The sequence below is a fragment of the Hypanus sabinus genome, chromosome 1 (genome assembly GCF_030144855.1).
Source record: "Hypanus sabinus isolate sHypSab1 chromosome 1, sHypSab1.hap1, whole genome shotgun sequence".
NCBI lineage: Eukaryota > Metazoa > Chordata > Chondrichthyes > Myliobatiformes > Dasyatidae > Hypanus > Hypanus sabinus.
This window is the reverse complement of record NC_082706.1, coordinates 192717047-192740231: the sequence shown is the minus strand read 5'-3', so window position 1 is coordinate 192740231 and position 23185 is coordinate 192717047.

Sequence of the window (23185 nt, the reverse complement as noted above, 5' to 3'; positions counted from 1 at the left end):
TAAAACATTTTCTTGGATGACACACTAGTCACCAGTGTGTTCTAATCTGAACATGTATCTCATCTCCACACACCTTTCCAGTGTTGATTATTAACCCTGCTAAATGCAGTTTGTGTTGTCAACCTCGGCCATCACATCTCCACAGAAGGTGAGAAACCCCTCCCATCAAAGGTAGCCAGTGTTATGGATTTCTCACCACCCCACATTACCAGAAAACTACAGGAGTTTTTAGGCACGGCGAATTTCTATCTCCGCTTCATTCCTTGAGCTGTTAAACTTATGCTTCCACTGTATAGTGCACTTAAATGCAATACCCCTAATTGAGTACTTGACTGGTCAGTGGACATGACCAAGGCATTTGATGACACCTGATGATCTCTTTCTAACGCAACTGGTACACCCACTCTGCAATGCACACACAGCTTTTACTACTGATGACTCAGACCACATCCCTGTGCGATGGTTTGAATATGTTAACGTGGACCTTATTGATCCTGTGGTTTCACCAGGTGGCCAGAACTTGTCCCTCTAGCATCAACATGGCTGAAGACATGGCTAAGGCATTCATCAGCATCTGAGTTGCTCTGTATGGGACCCCACCTGCTATTTCCTCAGACTGCGGTCCTCAGTTCACATCAGACCTCTGGGCTGCAATGTCCCGGAACCTCAGCATAAGGCTACATCACACCATGACATATCACCTGCGGTCCAATGGAATGGGTTCACCGCTCCTTAAAGATTGCTCTAGGGGCTTCCTGACCGAATAATACTGGCGTGATTGTCTCTGATGTGTCCTGCTGGGGCTCAGAACTGCTTCAAATGTGGACCTGCAGTCACCTGCAGCTGAAATATGGGCAGCTATAACAAGTGCCAGGTGATTTCATTCCAGATCCCATGATCACCTGGTCAGTCCCTCAACAGTGTTCCACCCTCCTCAGGAAATTCAAGTCCTTTGCACCTACTCCTTTCAATGCCTCTAGCCTTCTACAGGGGTTGTATTGAGAGTATCCTGAGCAGCTGCATCTCTGCCTGGTTCGGAAGTTGCACCATCTCAGATCGCAATACCCTGCAGCGGATAGTGAGGTCAGCTGAGAAGATCATCGGGGTCTCTCTTCCTGCCATTATGGACATTTAAACTACAAGCTGCATCCGCAAAGCAAACAGCATTATGAAGGACCCCAAGTACCCCTCATACAATCTCTTCTCCCTCCTGCCATCTGGGAAAAGGCACTAAAGCATTCCAGCTCTCACCAACAGACTATGTGACAGTTTCTTCCCCCAAGCTAACAGACTCCTCAATACCCAGAGCCTGGACTGACACCTTACTGCCCTGTTGTCTTGTTTATTATTTATTGTAATGGTTGCACTGTTTTGTGCACTTTATGCAGTCCTGGGTAGGTCTGTAGTCTAGTGTAGTTTTTTTTCTATGTTGTTTTTTTACATAGTTCAGTCTAGTTTTTGTACTGTGTCATGTAACGCCATGGTCCAGAAAAAACGTTGTCTCATTTTTACTATGTACTGTACCAGCAGGTATGTTTGAAATGACAATAAAAGTGACTTGACTTGACTTGACTCCTCCATCATTACCATTCAGGGCCCCAAACAGTCCTTACAGGTGAGGTGAAATTTCACTTGAGAGTCTCTTGGAGTCCCTCCCCCTCTTTCACCTATCACCTGGCACCTTGTACCTCTTCCTCCCCTCTCTCCGCCTTCTTGTTTTGACTTCTCAACTTTTTTCCCAGTCCTCGCGAAGTCTCGGCCTGAAATGTCAACTCCTTTCCACAGATGCTGCTTGGCCTGTGGCGTTCATCCCGCATTTTGTGTGTTGCTTGTATTTCCAGCACCTGCAGATTTTCTCTTCCTTGTACCTTCTCCCAGCTATTGAAGAAATCCAAGACTTTGGGCAATAATACACTTACCTCCATGTCATCTGTACTTTTTTAAGAGCAGAGCCGCAGTGTGACTTTTCATGCAAAGACAGCCACCGGGACCTTTAGTACCTCTCTCAGAATATTGCAGAATCTTTGCATGGAAATAAACGGTAGGTATTGAAGTAAACATGACAACTGAACTATGTCCAACATGCAGAGAAAAAAAATACTTGCGTTTTACAGTGCCCCTCGCATTCCTTACAGGGTATGTTCTAAAGACACCTTGACTGTATTCAGTGCTGTAAAGGAAGAAAACGTGGCAGTCAGTTTCTGCACAGCAATCTTGAGTGAATAGATAATCTGTCTTAGTGAGCTTGACTGACATATAAATGTACATGGAGTGAGTCCTCTGCTATTCTTCCAAAGAGTTTACATGGGTCTTATTAATCCTCCCAAGTGAGCAAATTTAGATTTGCATCAAATTAACAAGCACTCTGTCATTTTCGCCTTCATAAAACATAGAAGAGTACAGCACAGAGACAAACCAATTGGCCCACAATGTCGTACTGAACCAGTGAATAATGCCTAGACACTAATCCCTCCTACCTACACAATGTCCATCTCCCCCTCATCTCCCTCACATTCATGTGTCTATCCAAAACATCTCTTAAAAGCCTCTGATGTATTTTCCTCTACCAGGCAGCATGCTCCAGGCATTCATGACTCTGAGTAAAAAACTGACCCCTCACATCCCCCTTTCACCTTCAATGCATGCCCTCTGGTATTAGACTTTCCAGCTCTTGGAAGCAGAAACACGGCACCAGAATATCAAACTGGGTGTTTGTGCTCAAGACTCTGGAGTCGGATCTGAAATTAGTACCTTATATTTTTGGTCAGAAAGCTCTTACTCTACCTCTGTACAAAGATCAGTTCACCCGCTTACATAAGTTTGTTTCCAGATTGACTCAAGAGTCCTCAGAGCGATGTAGACCTAGCCAGATCCAGCATGGGCATAGTCCTCCCCAACAATGAGAACATCTTTCAAAGGCAGTGTGTTGAGAAGGCATCATGCATCATTAAGACCCCTCACTGTCCAGTACTTTGCCTCATCTTATTACCACAATCAGGTAAGAGGTACAGGAACCTGAAGACCCATTTTCAACTTTTTGGGAATAGCTTCTTCCCTCTGCCATCAGGTTCTGAATGGTCCATGAAATCATGAACACTAACTCACTTTTCCTCCTTTACACTTTTCCATATTGTAACGTACAGTAATGTTGTTGTCTTGCACAATGCTATGCCACAAACACCAAATTCCACCACATATGTCAGTTTAATAAATGTGGCTTTGTTTCTAATTCTAACATCCTCGTTCTTCCTCAAATAGTGCCTAAAATCTTTAAAATGCACCAAATCACCAGAAGATGTGCAGACCTTTGGCATCTCAAGTATCCACAGGTGACAGAACATGGTAGTGTGACCACTTGAGTTGAGTACAATGTTCTTCATGGGGATGTTGATTGGAAGATTCTCAGGGATCCACATATTCATTAGCGTGGATCTCCTTAATGGAAAGCACTAGTGCATGACTTTGTTTAATGTAAGGAAGCTGAAGCACTGGCAGCCACCACGTGGTCCTTGGCAGATCAGGGTCAGGGTCCAGTGGCCTGCAACACAGGATGACTGGGGACCCTTCACTGCTGCGGCCTTCCTCCGCCTTCACTGCGATTACGATGTGTCATCATCTTCTTCCAGCTCCACTAATGAAGTCTCGGTTGGATCACTCTGACCGAAACCTCCCTTGACTTTGCCAACATGGTTGACCCTCCCAGGACCCTAATAGATGTCATCACACTTGGGATCTTAGAAACGCTATACCACAACAAGGTGATGATCCTCAGAAGAGATTGAGAACATAGAACATACGTAGTACTTAAATCCTGTGTTAGTACTTAACACACAACCTTCAGACATCTGTGAAAGTGTTGACAATTAAGCAGTACTGACACTCTAACACTGACACAGTTCTCAGTGGCAGCTCCAGAAATCAGGCAAAAGCAAGTCACAGTGAACAGCTCATTTGCTGTCACTTTATATCATGAGTTATGCAATAGAAATTATTACATTGTTATAATAATATAACATTCTCTATAATCATCTTATTATGATTATGTTTGTTGTTTATATGATTGTGCTAAATGTTTAGAAAATCTTATAAAATCAGAGAAGTCATATAATGGGAAATTTTATCAAACATAGAACACTATGGCACAATACAGGCCATTCAGCCCACTAGGTTGTGCTGACCTTTTAGCCGACTCTAAGATCACTCTGACCTTTCCGTCCTACATAGCCCTCCCTTTTTCTATCATTCATGTGTCTATGTAAGGGTTTCTTAAATGCCCCTAAACTGCCTATACCACCATCCCTGCCTTGTAAGGCATTCCACACACCTACAGCTCGCTATGTAAAAAACTTATTTTCCTTCTAACTTCCCCTCTATACATTCCTCCAATCAGGTTAAAATATACCCCCTCATATCTCCACCCTAGGAAGACGCCTCTGGATCAATGCCTCTTTTCATCTTGTACACCTCTATCAAGTTACCTCTCATATTCATTTGATCCAGTGAGAAAACCCCTAGCTCACTCAACCTATACAGTACTTATAAGACATGCCCTCTAATCCAGGCAGCATCCTGGTAAATATCCTCTGCACCATCTCTAAAGCTTCCATGTTCTTCCTATAATGAGGTGACCAGAAACGAGCACAATATTTCAAGTGTGGTCTAGCAAGCTACCTCGCGGATCTTGATCACAATCCCCTGATGAATGAAGATCAAAACACTGAATACATTCTAAAACAACCCTATCAACTTGCACAGCAACTTTGAGAGATCACCGGATGTTGACCCCAAGATCCTATAATATGAAATACTATAGAGTCAAAATAGAAGTGTTCCCAATTGTCAATGTTGTTTTGCTTCTGATTATATGCTGTTTTGTACTCCTTTAATGGTAATATTTGTAAGAATAAAGATACATTAAACCAAAGCTACTTTAAAAACCAACTAAAAAATTTTATTCTAACAAAGGAAAATCCAATGGAGCTTTGTACATAAATCATTCTAATTCCACTGCCTGTCTCTCATACAGGCTCATACAGCCCACTTAAGTACAGGCATGGCTATATTTCCTTGCTTTATTTCTCCTCGTAGGTATTGAAAGGAAAAACAGTGAGTCATGGTACATCATTTATGTGTTAATCAGATTTATATAACAGCATTAATGTCTGGTGATATCGATTCTCTTTATTTTGGCGCACACCAATGACATATTTATAGAGCAACACTGACACCTATTGATATAGAAGTGCAATATATAAAAAATTACCTTTAGAAACACGTTAAAGATTCTAAAGATCTTAAAGATTAGCTTTATATTTCACGTGTACATTGAAACATCAAAACATACAACGAAATGTGTTGTTGTGTCAAATCAAATCAGTGAGAATTCTGCTGGGCAGGCCAAACGTGTCACCACACTTTTGGTGCCAACATAGAATGCTCACAACTCCCTAACCCTAACCCTTATGACTTCTGAATTTTGAATAGTAAGGATCAGTTTTCCATTTTTTGGCAAAAGGAGTATGAAATTGGTTGATAAAAGCAGTGAGTTATTACTTCAAAGAGCAGGAGAAGACACCTATTTTCCTCTAAATAGACCTGCCCACAACTCACTAAACATAATCCGTATGTCTTTGGAATTTTGAATGGTAAGAATCACTTTTCCATTTGTTCGACAAACTTGAGTACGAAATCTGTTGATAAAAGCAGTAAGTGCTCATCTCTGAAACAAAGAAAATGTTTTTAATTTCATTTGAATAGATCTACAGGTATTTGCATCTGGTCAAAAGGATGTGGGGCCAGGATCATTATATGCTGTAAAGAAATACAAGTGGAAGTCTCTGACATTCTTAGCAGCATAAGCAGAGCATCATTGTGAATAAATTACTGGACAACGCCACCCACCCCCGTGATCCGGAGAAATGAAATTTAAATATCATGGCAACCATGGCGTCTAAAATAAATAATTAAACAAATTGGGAGTTTTAAAAAGACTTTGTCTCAAAAATGGGAATTGTGAAACTATTGGTTAACATCTGGTTCACCGGAAAGAATTTGTTCCACTTCATTGATCTGGTAATTGTTTGGTTCTAGTACAGGGAATGTGGTTGACTCTTTAACTAATCACGCAGTTCAGGAGCAATAAAAACACAGTCACTGCAGAAAAACAAGGAAAGTAAATAAATAGCAAACAAAAAAAAATGTGCCATCTTCCATGTGTTCATTTTGCATCTGGGATCAGTACTGTGCAGAGGAAATGCAGTGGGTCTAAATCAAGACATGACTCTTTTCGGGATGCAGTGGAGCCCATGATATTGGCCTTAAGACACAATGACCTCAGCAATATTTATTCCTCATTTACGTAACTAAAACCAACTGTCTTATTATTATTGCTATTTATGGTAGCTTGCGAAGCAAAGTCTGCTTGCCTTATTTCCTGAATTAGGAAGTCTTTTTGTTGCTGGTAAAGGTAAATAAAATGTACAAAATGAACACAGCCTTATTTTTCTGGCTTTTGTGGACATGAAAATTTAACTAGGTCGTAACTATTGGGAAGCTGGAAAAGAGAATTAAAAGGAGAGATATTTGAAGTGCAAAGAAATTCTGGAAAGTTAAAACAAAAATTACTTTTAACTTTAATACAAGGGTTAAAGTCTACCAATCCAGCTGGAACAAAAATTAGGTTTAGAAATATGACATGAATATTGGATGAATAGTCTGTTCAATCCATCAAGTGAATTCATTGTATCAATATCATTTGTTTTTATGGGGTGAGATTTCAACTTCTCCCATCTGAAGAAGCCAAGCAGTACAGGAGTCAGCATGGGGCAGTAAGCTTATTTCCTCTTTTCCTGCTCCAAGCTAACTGAATGTTACCTTAAATTGCATCTTCCTAATCTGACAGAGTCCTCCTTAATTTTTTGTGTGTTGTTGAAATCTGATTTGATTTTAAACAGAGCCCTAGGCAAGTGATAACAGATTGTTTCTTCACTTAGCAAAGCTGCTGGAAACAGGCGCAAAGTTTTGGAGAGATGTGGAATAGTTATCCACAGTGTCTTTCCTTGTGAACTGGAAGAGGATGACGAAAAAGAAAGAAGTTTCCGTCCCAAATTGTCATCAGCTGTGATTTTCTTTACCAATAATTAATTGTAAATACATTGTCATTCTACCATTCCCCTTCCGTATTTACCTACCCACTTACTGCCCCGGACCAACATATGTTCATGTTCACCGACAGGAACAATTTTAACAGCCGAGCAAAAGATCGCTACTAATTTTTTTTGGTGACTTTGACAAATGTTTACTGTCTGTCTCCCATCATTCACAGAGAACCAGAAGTGAGTCAGAATGATAGACTGGGATGGGATTAGGGAAAGGGACTTGGAGGCAAGACTTTCCCAGAAATTCTGCCAAATTTAGAAGTAGATTTTCTGCTGGAATTGTTTTTTTCAAATATGATGTCAGGTTGAGGAGCTAGTTGATCATCCAAGAAGATATGAAGATAGGTGAAGAGGAAGGTAATTCTGAAGAAGTAGAGAGACTATAGAAGGACTTAGATGGATTAGAAGAATGGGCAAAGAAGTGGTAGATGGGACACAGTGTCTGGAAATGTGGTCATGCACTTTGGTAGAAGGAATAAAGAGTTATTTTCAAAAAGGAGAGAAAATACAAAAAGTTGAGGTGCAAAGGGACTTGAGCATCCTTGTGCAGGTTGTAAAAGTTGATATACAGGTTGAGTCTGTGCTGAGGAAAGCAAATGTAATGTTAGCATTCATTTGAAGAGGAATAGAATATAACACACTGATGAGGCCTCACTTGGAGTATTGAGAACAGTTTTGGGCCCCTTATCTTAGAAAGGAAGTGCTGAAACTGGGGAGGGTTCAAAGGAGATTCACAAAAATGAATCCAGGATTGAATGGCCTGTTATTGGATTAGTGTTTGATGGCTCTGGGCCTGAATTCACTAGGGGTAACCTCGTTGAAACTTATTGACAACAGTAGGTAATGCCCTGAATTTGACAGAATTATGAAAGTCAGACATTGGTGGATACTGGAAGCAAAGTCAGAGATTGGATTGGAAAGGAAGAATGTCATAAGTTGTTGGAGGGAAGAGATTAGGGTGTGGGAGAAAGCTTGTCGGATCCTTGAAATAGGTGCACATAGGACTGATGAATTTGGATGGGGGAGTAACCCTGCCATGGGCTGCAATCAATTCTAAAGGAGCACTTAGTTTTATATTGACTTTGGCCACTCGTCATCTGTTGAGTTCCCACTAACTAGACCAAATAACACAAATTCAAAGAGCAATAAAACATTATCTAAGCCATCACATTGCCTCTCAAAGTCCAACCCTGCATCCCCATCATGTGAGGTGGGAACAGGTAAGGCCAGCCAACAAGGTTCTGGTGAAGGTACATAGGCCAATCCCCTGTACAGTGGATCCAATGGACTACAGAAGCATTGATCAACTCCAATCATACCATCAACTTCAGAGCATGATGAAAATGGAAGGTCATTGATGGTCTATGCTCCATTGGGAGTTAAGCCCAAGTAAGTAAAGTATGCAATCTCATTGAAATGTTTCTACGATTGGTCTATTTCAGGAAATAGATACATACATTACCACAGCCTCCATTATAACTGGGCAAACTTGCATATTCATGACAGCTTTCCTAGTTGTTGTTTTTCTGTAATTTATTTTTTATTGAAATTTATCATCAAAACAAACATTTTCATAAGATGTATTTCAGATACTGTTATTTTAAATTTGTTTCTTATCTCTTTTCTTTTTATTATTTATCATTTCTCTATCATTTATCTTTTCTAATTGTCAGCAATTGGGCCAACATTTCCAAATTCTATTTGTGATCATTATAAAACTTAACATGATGAATCCCAGCTGCTAATATTATGATTCTCCGTCACCTTTTTTCACTCTAGACTTGTTAACTTTACCACTCTTTTTAGTGCTCTGTCAATGGTTACAGTCCAACTTAAATAATCTGCTTACTGTGTCTACATTAGCTCTGCTTGGCAACACTTAACCAGTTATACAATCACTTCATACAGCACTAGCGTCATTGTTGGAAGTAGGGAGTGAGAGTGCAACATCTTGCAGGGCCGGAGCCATTTGTAAACAGCAAGTCTCATCTGGAGTGAGTCTTACATAACCAATAAAAACAGAGAAAGTGTAAGCCAAGTGGCCATTTGGAAGCAGCCATTGTTGGACTGGGAGTGTGTTAAAGTGATCAGGCTTCAGCTCGAGAGGTTTTGGTGAGAACAGGCGTAGGACAAGGAAGCTGAGATTTTGGAGTCATTTAGTTGATTGTAGAACTTAAGCTTAAGAGGTTAGTGCTAAAGGTTTAACAAATGTAGGCAGGATGATAGAATGATAGAATACTCCTCCCAAGAGATGTGGCATTCCAGGGCACCCAGCTACAAGGCTAAAAGTTACAATGGGAGGTAGGAAACACATGCCAAAAGGGCAAAGTCACCATTGTCATAGGGAATTTCAATATGCAGGTAGATAGGTAAAATCAGGTTGGTGTTGGATTCTAAGAGGGGGATTTTCTAGAATGTCTAATAGGTAGTTTTTCAGAGCACCTTGTAGTTGATCCTATTAGGGTATCAGTTATTCTGGACTGGGTGCTGTGCAATGAACCAGAATTGATTAGAGAGCCTAAGGTAGAAGAATCTTTAGGTGAAGATGATCATAATATTATCAAATTCACCCTGAAATTTGAGAAGGAGTCAGATGTATCAGTATTACAGTGGACTACAGGAAATTAAAGAGGCATGAGAGAGGAGTTAGAAACATAAAAACATAGAAAACTCACAGCTCAATACAGGCCCTTCAGCTCACAAAGTTGTGCCGAACATGTCCCTACCTTAGAAATTACTAGGCTTACCCATAGCCCTCTATTTTTCTAACCTCCATGTACCTATCCAGGAGTCTCTTAAAAGATTCAGATTCAGTTTATTGTCATTAGAAACCACAAATGCAATGCAGTTAAAAAATGAGACAACCTTCCTCCAGAATGATAGCACAAAAGCATATGACAAAACAGACTACACCAGAAAATCTGCATAACGTTTGGCAATCCCCAATCCAGAGTCCGGAGAGGCTGCTGCGTATTAATATTGCGCTACCATCTTAGCGCGATCCCCAGAAAGGAGCTACAAATCCACCAAACAAGACCAAAAACTAAAGCTACAAGATCTGCACAAAACCACATAGTTACAACAGTGCAAACAATAGCATAATTGATTAAAAAAACAGACCATGGGCAAAGTAAAAATAGACCCTATCACATTCGCCTCCACCTCCGTTGCTAGCAGCCCATTCCACACACCCACCACTCTCTGTGTAAAAAACTTACCCCTGATATCTCCTCTGTACCTACTCCACAGCACCTTAAACCTGAGTCCTCTTGTGGCAACCATTTCAGCCCTGGGAAAAAGCCTCTGACTATCCACATGATCAACGGCTCTCATCATCTTATACACCTCTATCAAGACACTTCTCATCCTGCATCACTCCAAGAAGAAAAGGCCAAGTTCACTCAAACTAAGGCATGCTCCCCAATCCAGGCAACATCCTTGTAACCTCCTTGTTGTCCAATTATCCAGAATTGACAGGAAGAAAAACATTAGCAGGGATGAGGTAGTATTGGGGGACAAGTAAATGTCAGATGAACTCAATAAATATTTTGCATCAGTCTTCACTGTGGAAGGCACTAGCAGTATGGTAGAAGCTCCAGGTGTTAAGGGTCAAGAAGTGTATGACTTACCATCACTCCAGAGTAAGTTTTTGGAAAATGAAAGGTCTAAAGTTAGATAAGTCTCCTGGACTAGATGGTGTACACCCCAGAGTTCTGAAAGGGGTAGCTGAAGAGATTGAACAGGCATTTGTGACGATCTTTCAAGAATTAGTAGTTCTGGAATGTTTCTAAAAGACAGGAAAATTGCAAATGTCACTTCACTCTTCAAGAAGGGAGAGAGGCAGAAGAAAGGAAACTATAGGTTAGTTATTCTGACCTCAGTGGTTGGGAAGATGTTGTCGTTATTTAAGAATGTGGTTTGGGGGTAGTTGGGAGGCACATGGTAAAGCAGGCTGTAGGCTGCATGGTTTCCTCAAGGGAAAATCTTCCCTGAAAAATCTTTTGCAAATCTTTGAAGCAATAACAAGAAGAATATAGACAAAAGAGAATCAGATGATGTTCTGCACTTAGATTTTCAGGACATTTTTTGCAATGTGCCACACATGAGGCTGCTTAACAAGCTATGTGCCAATGGCAGTACAGTTAAGATTCTTGCATGGTTAAAACAGCGGCTGACTGGCAGGAGTCCTTGTAGGTTGAGTCCTTGGTGAGGAAGGCGCATACAATGTTAATGATCATTTTAAGAGGACTAAAATATAAAAGCAAGGATTTATTGTTGTGACTGGTGGCACCGGTGAGGCCTCATTGGAATACTGTATGCAGTTTTGGGCCCTTTTGAAAGGTTCAAAGAAGATTCACAAAAATGATCCCAGGATTAAACAGCTTGTCATTTGAAGGGCATTTGATGGTTGTGGGCCAGTATTCACTGGAATTTAGAAGAATGATGGGTGACCTAATTAAAATCTATCAAATACTGAAAGGCCTTGATAGAGTGGATGTGAAAAGGATGCTTACTATGATGGGAGTGTTGAAGACCAGAAGGCACAGCCTCAAAATAGAGGGGCAACTTTTAGAACGGAGATGAGGAGTAATTTCATTAGTCAGAGAGTGGTGTATCAGTGGAACTTGTTGTCACAGGCAGCTAAGATTTCATGTATATTTAAGGCAGAGATTGACAGATTCATAGTTGGTCTGGGCTTGAAGGGATGTGGGGGGAGGGGAGGTATGTGGGAGGGAGGTGAAAAGCAAGAGACTGGGGCTGGAAGGAAACATGGATCAGCCATGATGAAATTGCAGGGCAGACTCGAATTGCAAAATGGCCAAATTCTGCCCTTACATCTTTTGGTCTTATGGTCTGTCTCCCTGATGACTACATCTGAAGGAAGCACACCCAAATTCAGCTCCTGACTAGCAAGGTCAAGGAACTGGAGGTGGTGGTGACTGTACTTAGGACCACTTAGGAGGCTGGAAAGCTCATTGATGAGACTCTTACTGAGGTGGTCAGACACAGTGTGCAGGCTTCTGATAGCAACTATATGACCACCAAGAGAAATCAGGGGAGAATGCTGTTAGTTCAGGTGTCTCCTGTGGCAACAAATTTACCCCTTTGGATATTGCTGGGGGAGATGACCTAACAGCGCACAGCAACAGCAGCCAGGCTAGTAGCCAGGTCAGCAGGGAAGGGTAAAGTCAAGCAGTGCAATTGTGATAGGTGACTCTATAATTAGGGAAACAGTGAGGAGACTGAATGGCCGTGAAATAGATGCCAAGAGGGTGTGTTGCATCCCAGGTGCTAGGGTGAAGGATGTCTCAGAGCGGCTGCAAAATATTCTCAAGAGGGAGGGTAATCAGCTAGAGGTCATGGTGCACATTGGCACCAATGACAGAGGTAAAAAAGGGGTAGAAGGTGAGTCTGTGAGTTTGCATCCAAGCATCTCTATCCCAAAATCATATGTTTCACTTTTTGTTAAAGGATTTCCTTTATTGACTGAATACCTCAATAAGTATGTACCACAGAAAATTCAGATTGAACTAGGCACTTAGATCATGGGTCCAACATATTGACGCAATTATGAAGATGCAATTATGCCAGTGGCTTAATTCGTTAGGAGCTTGAGGACATTTGGTAAGGCACAAGGAGACTCTAGAAAGTTTTTGCGATGTACAGTTGAGAGCATTCTGACTGGTCACATCACCAACTAGGGAGCAAAGGCTGAGGAAAAGCTGCACAGGTTGTAAACGCAGCCAGTTCTATTATGGCTACTAGTCACCCCACCATCACGTACATTTTCAAAAGTCGGGGGCTCAAGAAGGCAGCATCGATCATTAAGCACCATCCAGGACATGTTGTCTTTTCATTACTATCTTCAGAGAAGAGGTATATGAGCCTAAAGGCACACACTCAACTTTTCAGGAGCAGCTTCTTCCCCTCTGGCATTGTATTTTTCAATGGTTCATGAACACTCAATATTTTCCTCTCTTTTTGCATTATTTTTTAATATATTTCTTTCTGTAACATAGTAATTTTTTGTATGTATTTCACTGTACTGCTGCCACAAAAACAACAAATTTCATGACATACGTCCGTGATAATAAACCTGATTCTGATTCAGGTTCAATCTGGAAATAGTGAAGATAACAATAAGCAGGTCAATAAACCAGGAGAAAATCTGTACAAAATCTGTTGGCTGCAATTGACCAGCAAGAAGTGTGTTATGTTCAAGTGGGATTCACCATGAAAATGAAAGATGGCTGAAACTCACAGACAGTGTTGTAGGTCAAGATCACCTTAATGGGAGATACACCAGCTGATTTTAAGTTGAAGTGTTGCTATGAGGCTTTTGGCTGTGTCTTTCTCTCAGAATCAGGAAAATATTCCAGGGCTGATATATTCTTCATAGAGGTTCAACTGTCTCATAATTTTTCTTATTGCATCTGATGGGTCTAGACATATGGAAGTAGCTGACATTTTTACCAGCTGATTAAAATGATTATGCATTTTCTCTTCAGAATTCACATGTAATTACACTGTAATAAATTAGTTGTAAAATATTGCGGGTATTGGAAATCTGAGAATGTTAGAGTTATCAGTGGGGTTTGGAGACATCTGTGAAGAAAGTCATGTAGTTACAGTTTCAGATTAAGGATTTTGCAATAGAACTTGAGAAGTTAGAAATGGTATTTAAGGAAGTACAAAGCTGAAAAATAGTCAAGAAGTAGGGAGAGAGGAAAGGACAAAATGAAACTCTCTCACCTCATGTCATTTCTGATCTCTGCCTTTGAACTCCTAAATCATCCCAACAAAGTCTGGGAATGTTCTGGGAATAATGGCCTTTTGTCATTTAAACTTCTGGGAAAATGGCAACACACTCAGTCACGACGGCTTCTGTGGGGTCAACCAGAAGTGTTACTGTCTTTTTTTTTGTGTATTTTGACGATCGCAAGACTCTGCTGGACATTAAGAAGTTAAGATGCTGCAGGGCTACCTCATCAGCCAGTTGCTTGTTGGCGGAAAAACTGAAGGAGCTGGACTTGATGTGATGCTTCCTGCGACAGTGAGGTGTAGTCTAACAATGAGTGAAAGTCCTAGTCGCTGTTTTCTGCGATCGCAAGACCCTGATGGACCCTGGTGGTGTGCAATGTTTCAAGTCCAATTCATTGGTTCATTGTAAAACAATGGGGGCAGACAGCAATGGAGCTGTGTGACCTCGGTCGTAGCAAGAACTAGGCCTCAAGCTGAGGTGTTACCTGCTTGCATCCGCCCAGGAGGAGACATCAGAATTGGGTGCTTCACCAGAGAGCTGGAATCTGTGTGGCTTCTCAATGGACTATTTTTTTTGTGTGTGACTGTATTTTACTGTGATCTTATGTATGTCCCTATTACTTACTGGGAGAGCTCACTGCCATTGTGATTATCGCTGTTTACGTCCACTTCCCACCCCACCCCACCGTGCTAGTGCAGGGAAAGTGCTGCTGGAGCTGAACAGAGCCATCTGCAACCTTGAAGTCACTCACGCTGGTGACTTCAATCAGGCCAACTTAAAAACAATCCTGCCAAAGTTCAACCAACATGTCAACTCCCTCACCCTCACCTCAGACACTCATATCCATTTTGCTAATGCCTGCACACAGACCACTGGTTAAAAATGTTAAATCAGTTTACAGGGAGACCAGGGCCAGGCCAGAAGGTTCTACCTCGGCATTTCAGGATCTCTTTGAAAGCATGGTCTGGAGGATATTTAGGGAAGCGGCTACCTACGATCACCACGTCAATATTCATGAATATGCAGGATCGGTATTTGGCAACATCATAAAGTGCATTGATTATCATGATTAAACACTGCACTGCCAGGGTAAACTAGAAAGCGTGGCCTGCCACAAACTGATTGAGAATTGGGACACAGCCTCCAGATCAGGGGATAGGACTTCTCTCACCTTGTATGCAAAGATACTGTTCATCGACTTCAGTTCAGCATTTAATACGAGCATATCCCAGAGACTGGGGGGTAGATTGTCCTCGTTGGGACAATTCCCCTCTCTGTGACTGTATCTTGGACTTCTTCCATGGAAATATGCCAGTCAGTCTGATGTAGCAGCAGCATCTCAAGCTACATCACGCTGAGCACTGGTGCCCCCCAGGTCTATGTGCTCAGCCTGCTGTTGTTCATGCTGCTGACTCACAACTGCACTGCCAGGTTCACCTCAACTCACTTCATTAAGTTCACTGATTATGCTACGGTGGCTGGCCTCGTGGGCAACAATGATGCGGTTGTGAGGCTTGTCTATTGGTGTGAGAACAACAACCCGAGTCTCAAAGTGGACAAGACAAATTAGGTGATTGTGAACTTCAGGAAGGCGCAGGTCAACCACTCTCCATTGCAGAGCAATGGCTCTGCAATGGAGAAAGCTCAGAGCACGAAGTTCCTTGGAGTGCACATAATGGATGATCTAACTGGACCCAAAACACCTCCTCACTAGCACAGCAGCATCTACACTTTCTGAGGAGACTGAGGCATGCAAGGCTCTCTACCCTCATACTAATAACTCTGCAGGAGCACCTTTGAAAGTGCCCTGAACAACATGCTGGAGGAACTCAGCAGGTCAGGCAGCATCCGTGGAAACGAGCAGTCAACGTTTCGGGCTGAGACCCTTACTCAGGACCGACAGGCCTGAGTTGTGCTGTAGGTTTGATGAAGTCCTGGTGAAGGGTCTCGGCCTGAAACATTGACAGCTCATTTCTACGGATGCTGCCCGACCTGCTGAGTTCCTCCAGCTTGTTATGCATGTTGCTTTGACCCCAGCACCTGCAATGTACTTTGTGTTTGAGAGTGTCCTGACTGGCTGCATCATTGTGTGGTAAGGAGGCACCATTGAGGTCTCATCTCTAGAGCAGTGATCTGTTTACTGCACACTGAACTGTTTACTATTTACCTGCCATGCATGCATTTTGAATTATATTTTATTAACTTATTTATGGTAATATTTTGCTTCGTGTGCTGTGTTTATATTGTGTTTTGCACCTTTACATTGGAGTAGCACTGTTTCACATCGCTGTAATCATGGATATTCATGTATGGTTAAATAACAAATAAATTTGAACATAGAAACACAGAAAACTTACAGCGCAATACAGGCCCTTCGGCCCACAAAGCTGTGCTAAACATGTCCTTAGAACTAACTAGGCTTACCCATAGACCTCTATTTCTCTAAGCTCAATGTACCTATCCAGGATCCTATTGTTTCTGCCTCCACCAACATTGTTGGCAGCCCATTCCCCTCACTTTGCATAAAAACTTACCCCTGACATCTCCTCTGTACCTCCTTCCAAGCACCTTAAAATTATGCCCTCTCGTACTAGCCATTTCAGCCCTGGAAAAAAGCCTCTGACTATCCACAGGATCAATGCCTCTCAATATCTTGTACATCTCTATCAGGTCACCTCTCATCCTCCGCCACTCCAAGGAGAAAAGGCTGAGTTCACTCAATCTATTCTCATAAGGCATGCTCCCCAATCCAGGCAACATCCTTGTAAATCTCCTCTGCACCCTTTCTATGGTTTCCACATCCTTCCTGTAGTGAGGTGACCAAAAATGAGCACAGTACTCCAAGTGGGGTCTGACCAAGGTCCTATATAGCTGTAACATCTTGGCTCTTGAAAATGAACTTTCAGAAGAAAAAATGCTATTGGCAGAAAACTCCCATAGAACTGAAAATTTAACACCTGTTGTTTAACTTCCTCCCTTTAGACCATCAAGGATCTTAAGCAGTTCTTCCCTGTGAATCAGCAGCTTAGTTGCACTTCGATCAGTTCAGACTATAAGACTGTAAGACCCTAAAACACAGGAACGGAATTACGCATTTTGGCCCATCAGATCTTCTCCACCATTCCATCATGGCTGATTTATTACCCCATTTCCTGCCTTCTCCCTATAATTTTTGATGCCCTGAATGTTAGTTTACACTTTAAAGAAAAGAGAGCCTTTAAATTTAACAGATTTTAGCTCTGCTCACCTGCAAAATTCCTCCAGAACTTTGTGTATGTTGCTTGGATTTCCAGCATCTGTAGATTTTCTCATGTTTGTGATCAGGTTTTAGCTCTAGCTGATTTCAAAAACTACTTGTATATGTGCTTTCTCAGAAGAAATGGTTCCCTAGTGTAACAGGTGATCCTAAATTTGCTCTGAACACTTCATCCTTATAATATAATAAAAATTATATCCTTAAAAGTTGACTGTTGTAACCCTTTTGGATGGTTCCATTTTAATGTTAATCCTGCGTGATTGCTGTAGGAATGTGAAATGATTTCATCTCAGGGTCAATTGTCCTCTCAAGAAAATGTCATCCTGTTTGATACTTTGAGCATTATCACACAGGGTTAGTTTGATAGGAAAATTCTGGGTTATCAGAACTTGAAAGGCTTGTGAAAGGATTTCTCTCCAACCATAATTTGGACGCTAACATTTTCAAATGCTTTTGGAATAATTCCCAGTTTGGAGGCAGCAAGATTTTTACTTCATTTTGGATGAGCCAATAGGCTGGTCCTGGACTTATTTCCACTTGGCATGATTAACTTATTATTATTTAATTATTTATGGTTTTATATTGCTATATTTCTTCAATAATCTTGGTTGGCGCGGCTGTAACAAAACCCAATTTCCCTCGGGATCAATAAAGCATGTCTGTCTGTCTGTCTGTCTGTCTGATATTTTATACAAGTAGACAGTCAGACCAGAGGATTTCAGTGAGTGCTATGCAAGCTCATGTTAATGAGTCTTCAGATTTACTTTGATTACTTTTGTACCCCATTAGGAATAGTTTTTCTGTATTTCTTGATTCTCACACTTGTTTTTAAAAGTTTATTTTTTAGTCCTATTTGATGTCGGATATGAACCCTGGATATTTGTGATGTTGACATTCCAGTACAGCCTCCTGTTCCCTTCCATGTTGGTCTATTTTATGTTAGATGTGTTCTTGTTGTAGGCTCAGCTTCTGAGCATCTCACACACAAAATTCTGGAGGAACTCAGCAGGTCAGGCAACATCTCTGGAGAGGAATAAGCAGTCAAAACATTTTGGGCCATGATGAAGGGTGAAGAGTCCTGATGAATGGGCTCAGCTGAAACGTCTCGACCATTTACTTCTCTCCACAGATGCGGCCTCACCTGTTGAGTTCCTCTAGCATTTTGTGTGCATTGCTATGGACTTCCAGGATCTGCAGACTCTCATGCTTATGATCAGCTTCAGAAAGTACTCCCTGTTAAATGTGAGAAGAAAGTGAAAGCCCTAATATTAAGAACACAGAGGGCCTGAGTTACTGAAACCTGAATAAATTGTCTTTTCCACTACTCTGACACATATAAAATGCTCTGATTATTCTCCAGAGCTGATGTACGCAAGTGCGGTTTTACATATCTAATTTGAATGCAGTCAAACCCTGAGCATATTAAGGGAGAATTCACCGATTATTACCATGTAACTGATTAGAAAAATCAGTGGCTTCATCCATTTTCATGAGGAGAAGATTAACTTTGATTTTATATTCTCAGCTGGCTGCCATCTGTGAAGAGGAGTATCTATGGACTGTCAATGTTACTAGCAGTAAGCTGTTATATTCATTACATTCGTCTCCTTTAACTATGCTGTTCGCAACAGCAGCAGCCAATTCAAACATTGTTGGTAACATAATATTGGCAGTATTAAATAGAGCAGAAACATAAAGCTGACTTTAACCTAGTCAGCCCAGTTAGAAGTGTTCAATTGGATTCAAGTGTTCAATTGATTCAGTCCCTCCAATCCCAAACTTGTCCCAATCTCATTCGTGGCAGTTTTGTTGTGCTTCTCAGCAGGGATGTCTAAGAGTGCTAGTAGAGCCAACAGGGTCCACTGGCATGCAAAGGATCCTGAATGCAATTTCAAGATGCAAATATGCAAAGCTGACTTCATCCATTTATGCTTGTCTCTAGAAACTCAAACACAAAATTGGGGCGTAGTGCTTAGCAGTAGTCTACTACAGCGCTAGCGATCTGTTTAATTTCATTGGCATATGTCATGAAATTTGTTAACTTAGTGGCCGCTGTACAATGCAATACATGATAATATAAAAAAGTGGATCAATTACACTAAGTATATATGTATGTACATTAAATAGTTAAAAATAGTACCAAAACAGAAATAATAAAAGTAAGGTAGTGTTCATGGGTTTGATGTCCATTTAGGAATCAGATGGAAGAAGGGAAAAAGCTGTTCCTGAATCACTGAGTGTATGCCATCAGGCTTCTGTCCCTCTTTCATGATGGAAACAAAGAGAAGAGGGCACATCTTGAGTGATGGGGGTCCTTAATAATGGATGTCACCTTTCTGAGGCACTGCTCCTTGAAGATATCTTGGATACTACGGAGGCTAGTACCCATGTTAGAGCTGTCTAATTTTACAACTTTCTGTAGCTTCTTTTGATCCTGTCAGCCACTGTCTGTAAGGAGTTTATATGTTCTACCCATGTGTCCAGTTTCCTCCCATATTCCAAAGATGGTAGCCTAACTGGTCACATCAATGTAATTGGGTGATGTGGATTTATTGGACTGTAAGTGCCTATGTAAAAAAATTAGAAATTATTCTAAAAACTTAGAAATCAGAAATTTTTATGTTACTCAAAGTAGGGCAGAAGAAAAAGAGTATGTCAGAGGAAGAGAGTAGATCTAAAAACAATCTCTACTTCAAAGTATTTATGTAAACCTGTGAAGTAATTTTGGAGTAGCACTAATTGTTCAGATGCCTGGTCTAATGCTGCAAGAACTCAGCAGGTGAGGCAGCATCTATGAAGGGGTATAAAGAGCTATCATTTCTGCTCAGCAGAACCATTCAAGGATTCTACTACTCATGTTATCAGTATTATCTACTTATTTACTTATTTATTATTTTTTGTATTTGTACAGTTTTATATTCTTTTGCACATTGGGTCTTGACAATCTTTATGTGTACTTTCATTGATTTCTTTGTTCTACTGTGTATGTCTGTAAGAAACGTCAGCACTTTCCTCCTCTTTCAACCTACTGTGTACATTTTGTGTGAGTTACTCTGGATTTCCAGTATCTGCAGAATCTCTTGTGTTTAAGTAATTTTGTCCTTTTTTTTGTGATTCACTTTAAAGTGCTTTGCTTTTGCCTGGTCACCTGTTGCAAACATACTTGTGTTTTAACTTTTCTGATGAGCTGTGGTTGATGGCTGCTCTATGCATGTGTCTTTCCATCACTGTCCAATCATCTTCAACGGGAAATCAGAATAGGCTTGATGCAGTTGTGGCATTTTGTGTCTGTGTTATCTTCAATGTAACAGAAATATTCCCCTTACAAATGAAAAAGATGAGAACTTTAATTTTTTTAGAATTAATTGTAATCTTTCTGGAAATCAAAAGCAGCAACAAAAAAAGAATTATTGGCCTTATACCCTGCCTGATTATCTTTTTAAATGCCCAAAGTTCTGATTTCATATCCAATGCAGCAGGTTTTAACTAGCTTATTCATCTCTAACATTAATCTATAGTACTAAGTTAAATGATTTGAGTCAAAAGAGTAATAGAATTATTAGAAACTGCATTGTTATTGAGTGGGAAAATACTTTCCAAGTTTCAACAGCAGAAAGTAAACAAATGATTAACAGATAATATGAATCTGAAGCATAGACTTAAAAACTAGCTAATTAGAAAAATGCCTAAAATTTTTGCAAAGATTTAGTGGTAATTATTTTTTATTTATGGACATACAGTAGAAGACGGATAGATAGGTAAGATACTTTATTGATCCCAAAGGAAATTACAGTGTCACAGTAGCATTTCAAATGAATGAATATAAATATTAGAAGGGAAGAAAGAAACAATAAAAAATAAGTTACCTCAAACAGTTTAACAGGGTGGGGTCATCACTTTCCCGGCTATAGGTTGACTCATTATAGACCATAATGGCTGAGGGTAAAAATGATCTCATATAGCACTCATTGGAGCAGCGCAGTTGTCTTAGTCTATTACTAAAAATGTTCCTCTGTTCAGCCAAAGTGGTCTGAAGAGGGTGAGGAACATTGTCCAGAACCGCCAGGATTTTCCATAGGGTCTTTTGTTCTACCACAGCCTCCAGTGTGTCCACTTTGACTCCTATAACTGAGCTAGCCTTTCCAATCAGTTTTTTTGAGCCTGTTGGCATCGCCTGTGGAATGCCATTGCCCCAGCATACTGCCGCATCGGAGATTGTACTGACAGCAACAGACTGGTAGAACATGCATACTCCAAAAGGCCTCACTCTCCTCAAATAGAAGAGGTGACTCTGGCCCTACTTGGACACAACCTTTTTGTTGGAGCTCCACTCAAGTCTGTCATCCAGGTGCACCCTCAGGTACTTCACCACATCCACATCTTCAGCATCAATTGTAACAGGAAGCAGTGCAGGCTTAATCTTCCTAAAGTCCATCACCATCTCCTTTGGTTTATTCATGTTGAGCTGCAGGTAATTCAGCTTGCATCATTAGACAAGTCTGACAACCAGGGGCCTGCATTTATCCTCCCATTCTCCCTTTATACATCCAATTATTGCTGAGTCATCAGAGAATTTCTGCATATGACTTGACTCAGTGTTACATCTAAAGCCTGAGGTATGCTGGGTAAACAGGAAAGGAGCCACTACAATCCACTGTCCAGCCCCAGTGTTGCTTTTAGCCATGTCTAATACACAGCTCTGAAGCCACACAAACTGTGGTCTGCCAGTCAGGTAGTCCGTTATCCAGGATACAATGGAAGTGCCATCCTGCATTTAATGGAGCTTTTCCCCCAGCAATAGGGGTTGTATGGTATCGAAGGCACTTGAGAAATCAAAACATGTTGCCCAGCTTATCCGAACAGTAGTATGTTCTGTTCAGAAGGTAGTATCATTGACCCCAATGTGCCCCAGGTAGGCAAAGTACAGGGAATCGAGGGCTGATATGAACAGGAGATGAGTGATGAGCCAGGACCAGCCTCTCTAGGGTCTTCATGGTGTGTGAGGTCACAACCACTGGACAGTAGACATTTAAGACTTCCAGTCAGCCCTTCTTGGGCACTGGGACCCCACATGATATTTTCCACACAGTTGGGATCATTTTCAGGCCATGTGGGAGTTTCCCCAGAGACCTTCTCACCTGTTCAGTAGTGAAGGTGTGTCCGTGATGCCTGGCAAGTTGGTGGAAGGTGGAGGCTGGAGGAGCTGAAGATTGGGATGATAGCAGTTGGGATGTGGAAGTGTGGATGGTAGGTGCAGGGCAAGGAGGGGATATAGACAGGGGTAGCCTGTGTTGTTCATCCATGTGTTGAACTGGAGGGGGGAGGAGGGAGGAGGGGAAGCACTGGTGCTGAGGGAGCATTGGGTGCCTCGGTAGCTAGGCTGGTGTACTGTGAACAGGAGTAGGCTCTTCCAGCCTTCAAGCCACATTGCCCATCAATTCCGCCAATATTAATCTGAGTCTAATCACGGGACAATTTACAATGACCAAATAACCTACCAACCAGCACATCTTTGGACTGTGGGAGGAAACCAGAGCACCCAGAGGAAACCCATGCAGTCACGGGGAGGATGTACAAACTCTTTACGGGCAGTGGTGGGAATTGAACCTGGGTCACCTATGCTGTAAAGCATTGTGCTAACCAATACAACACAGTACCACCCCATTTATTATAAAAGCAAATTTTAAGCTCTCTTCACCAATTAGATGAAACTATAATCACCTCAGGCCCAAAGCAAGTGTTTTCTGAATCCCAAACAACCTTTTGATGCTTCAAAATCAACAGCAGAATCAGGTTTATTATCTCTGACAAATGCCATAAAATATATTGTTTTGCGGCAATACTGCAGTGTGAGATACAAAATATATTATGCTATTTAGGTCTATTAAATCTGATAACAACTTTAAAGAATCCATTAGGTGCACAAAACAATTTTCTTGCATTTAACGCTTTATAATTTTTTTATGTAAATAACACGATGTTGTGATTGAAAAGCCACTCAGAGCCTGG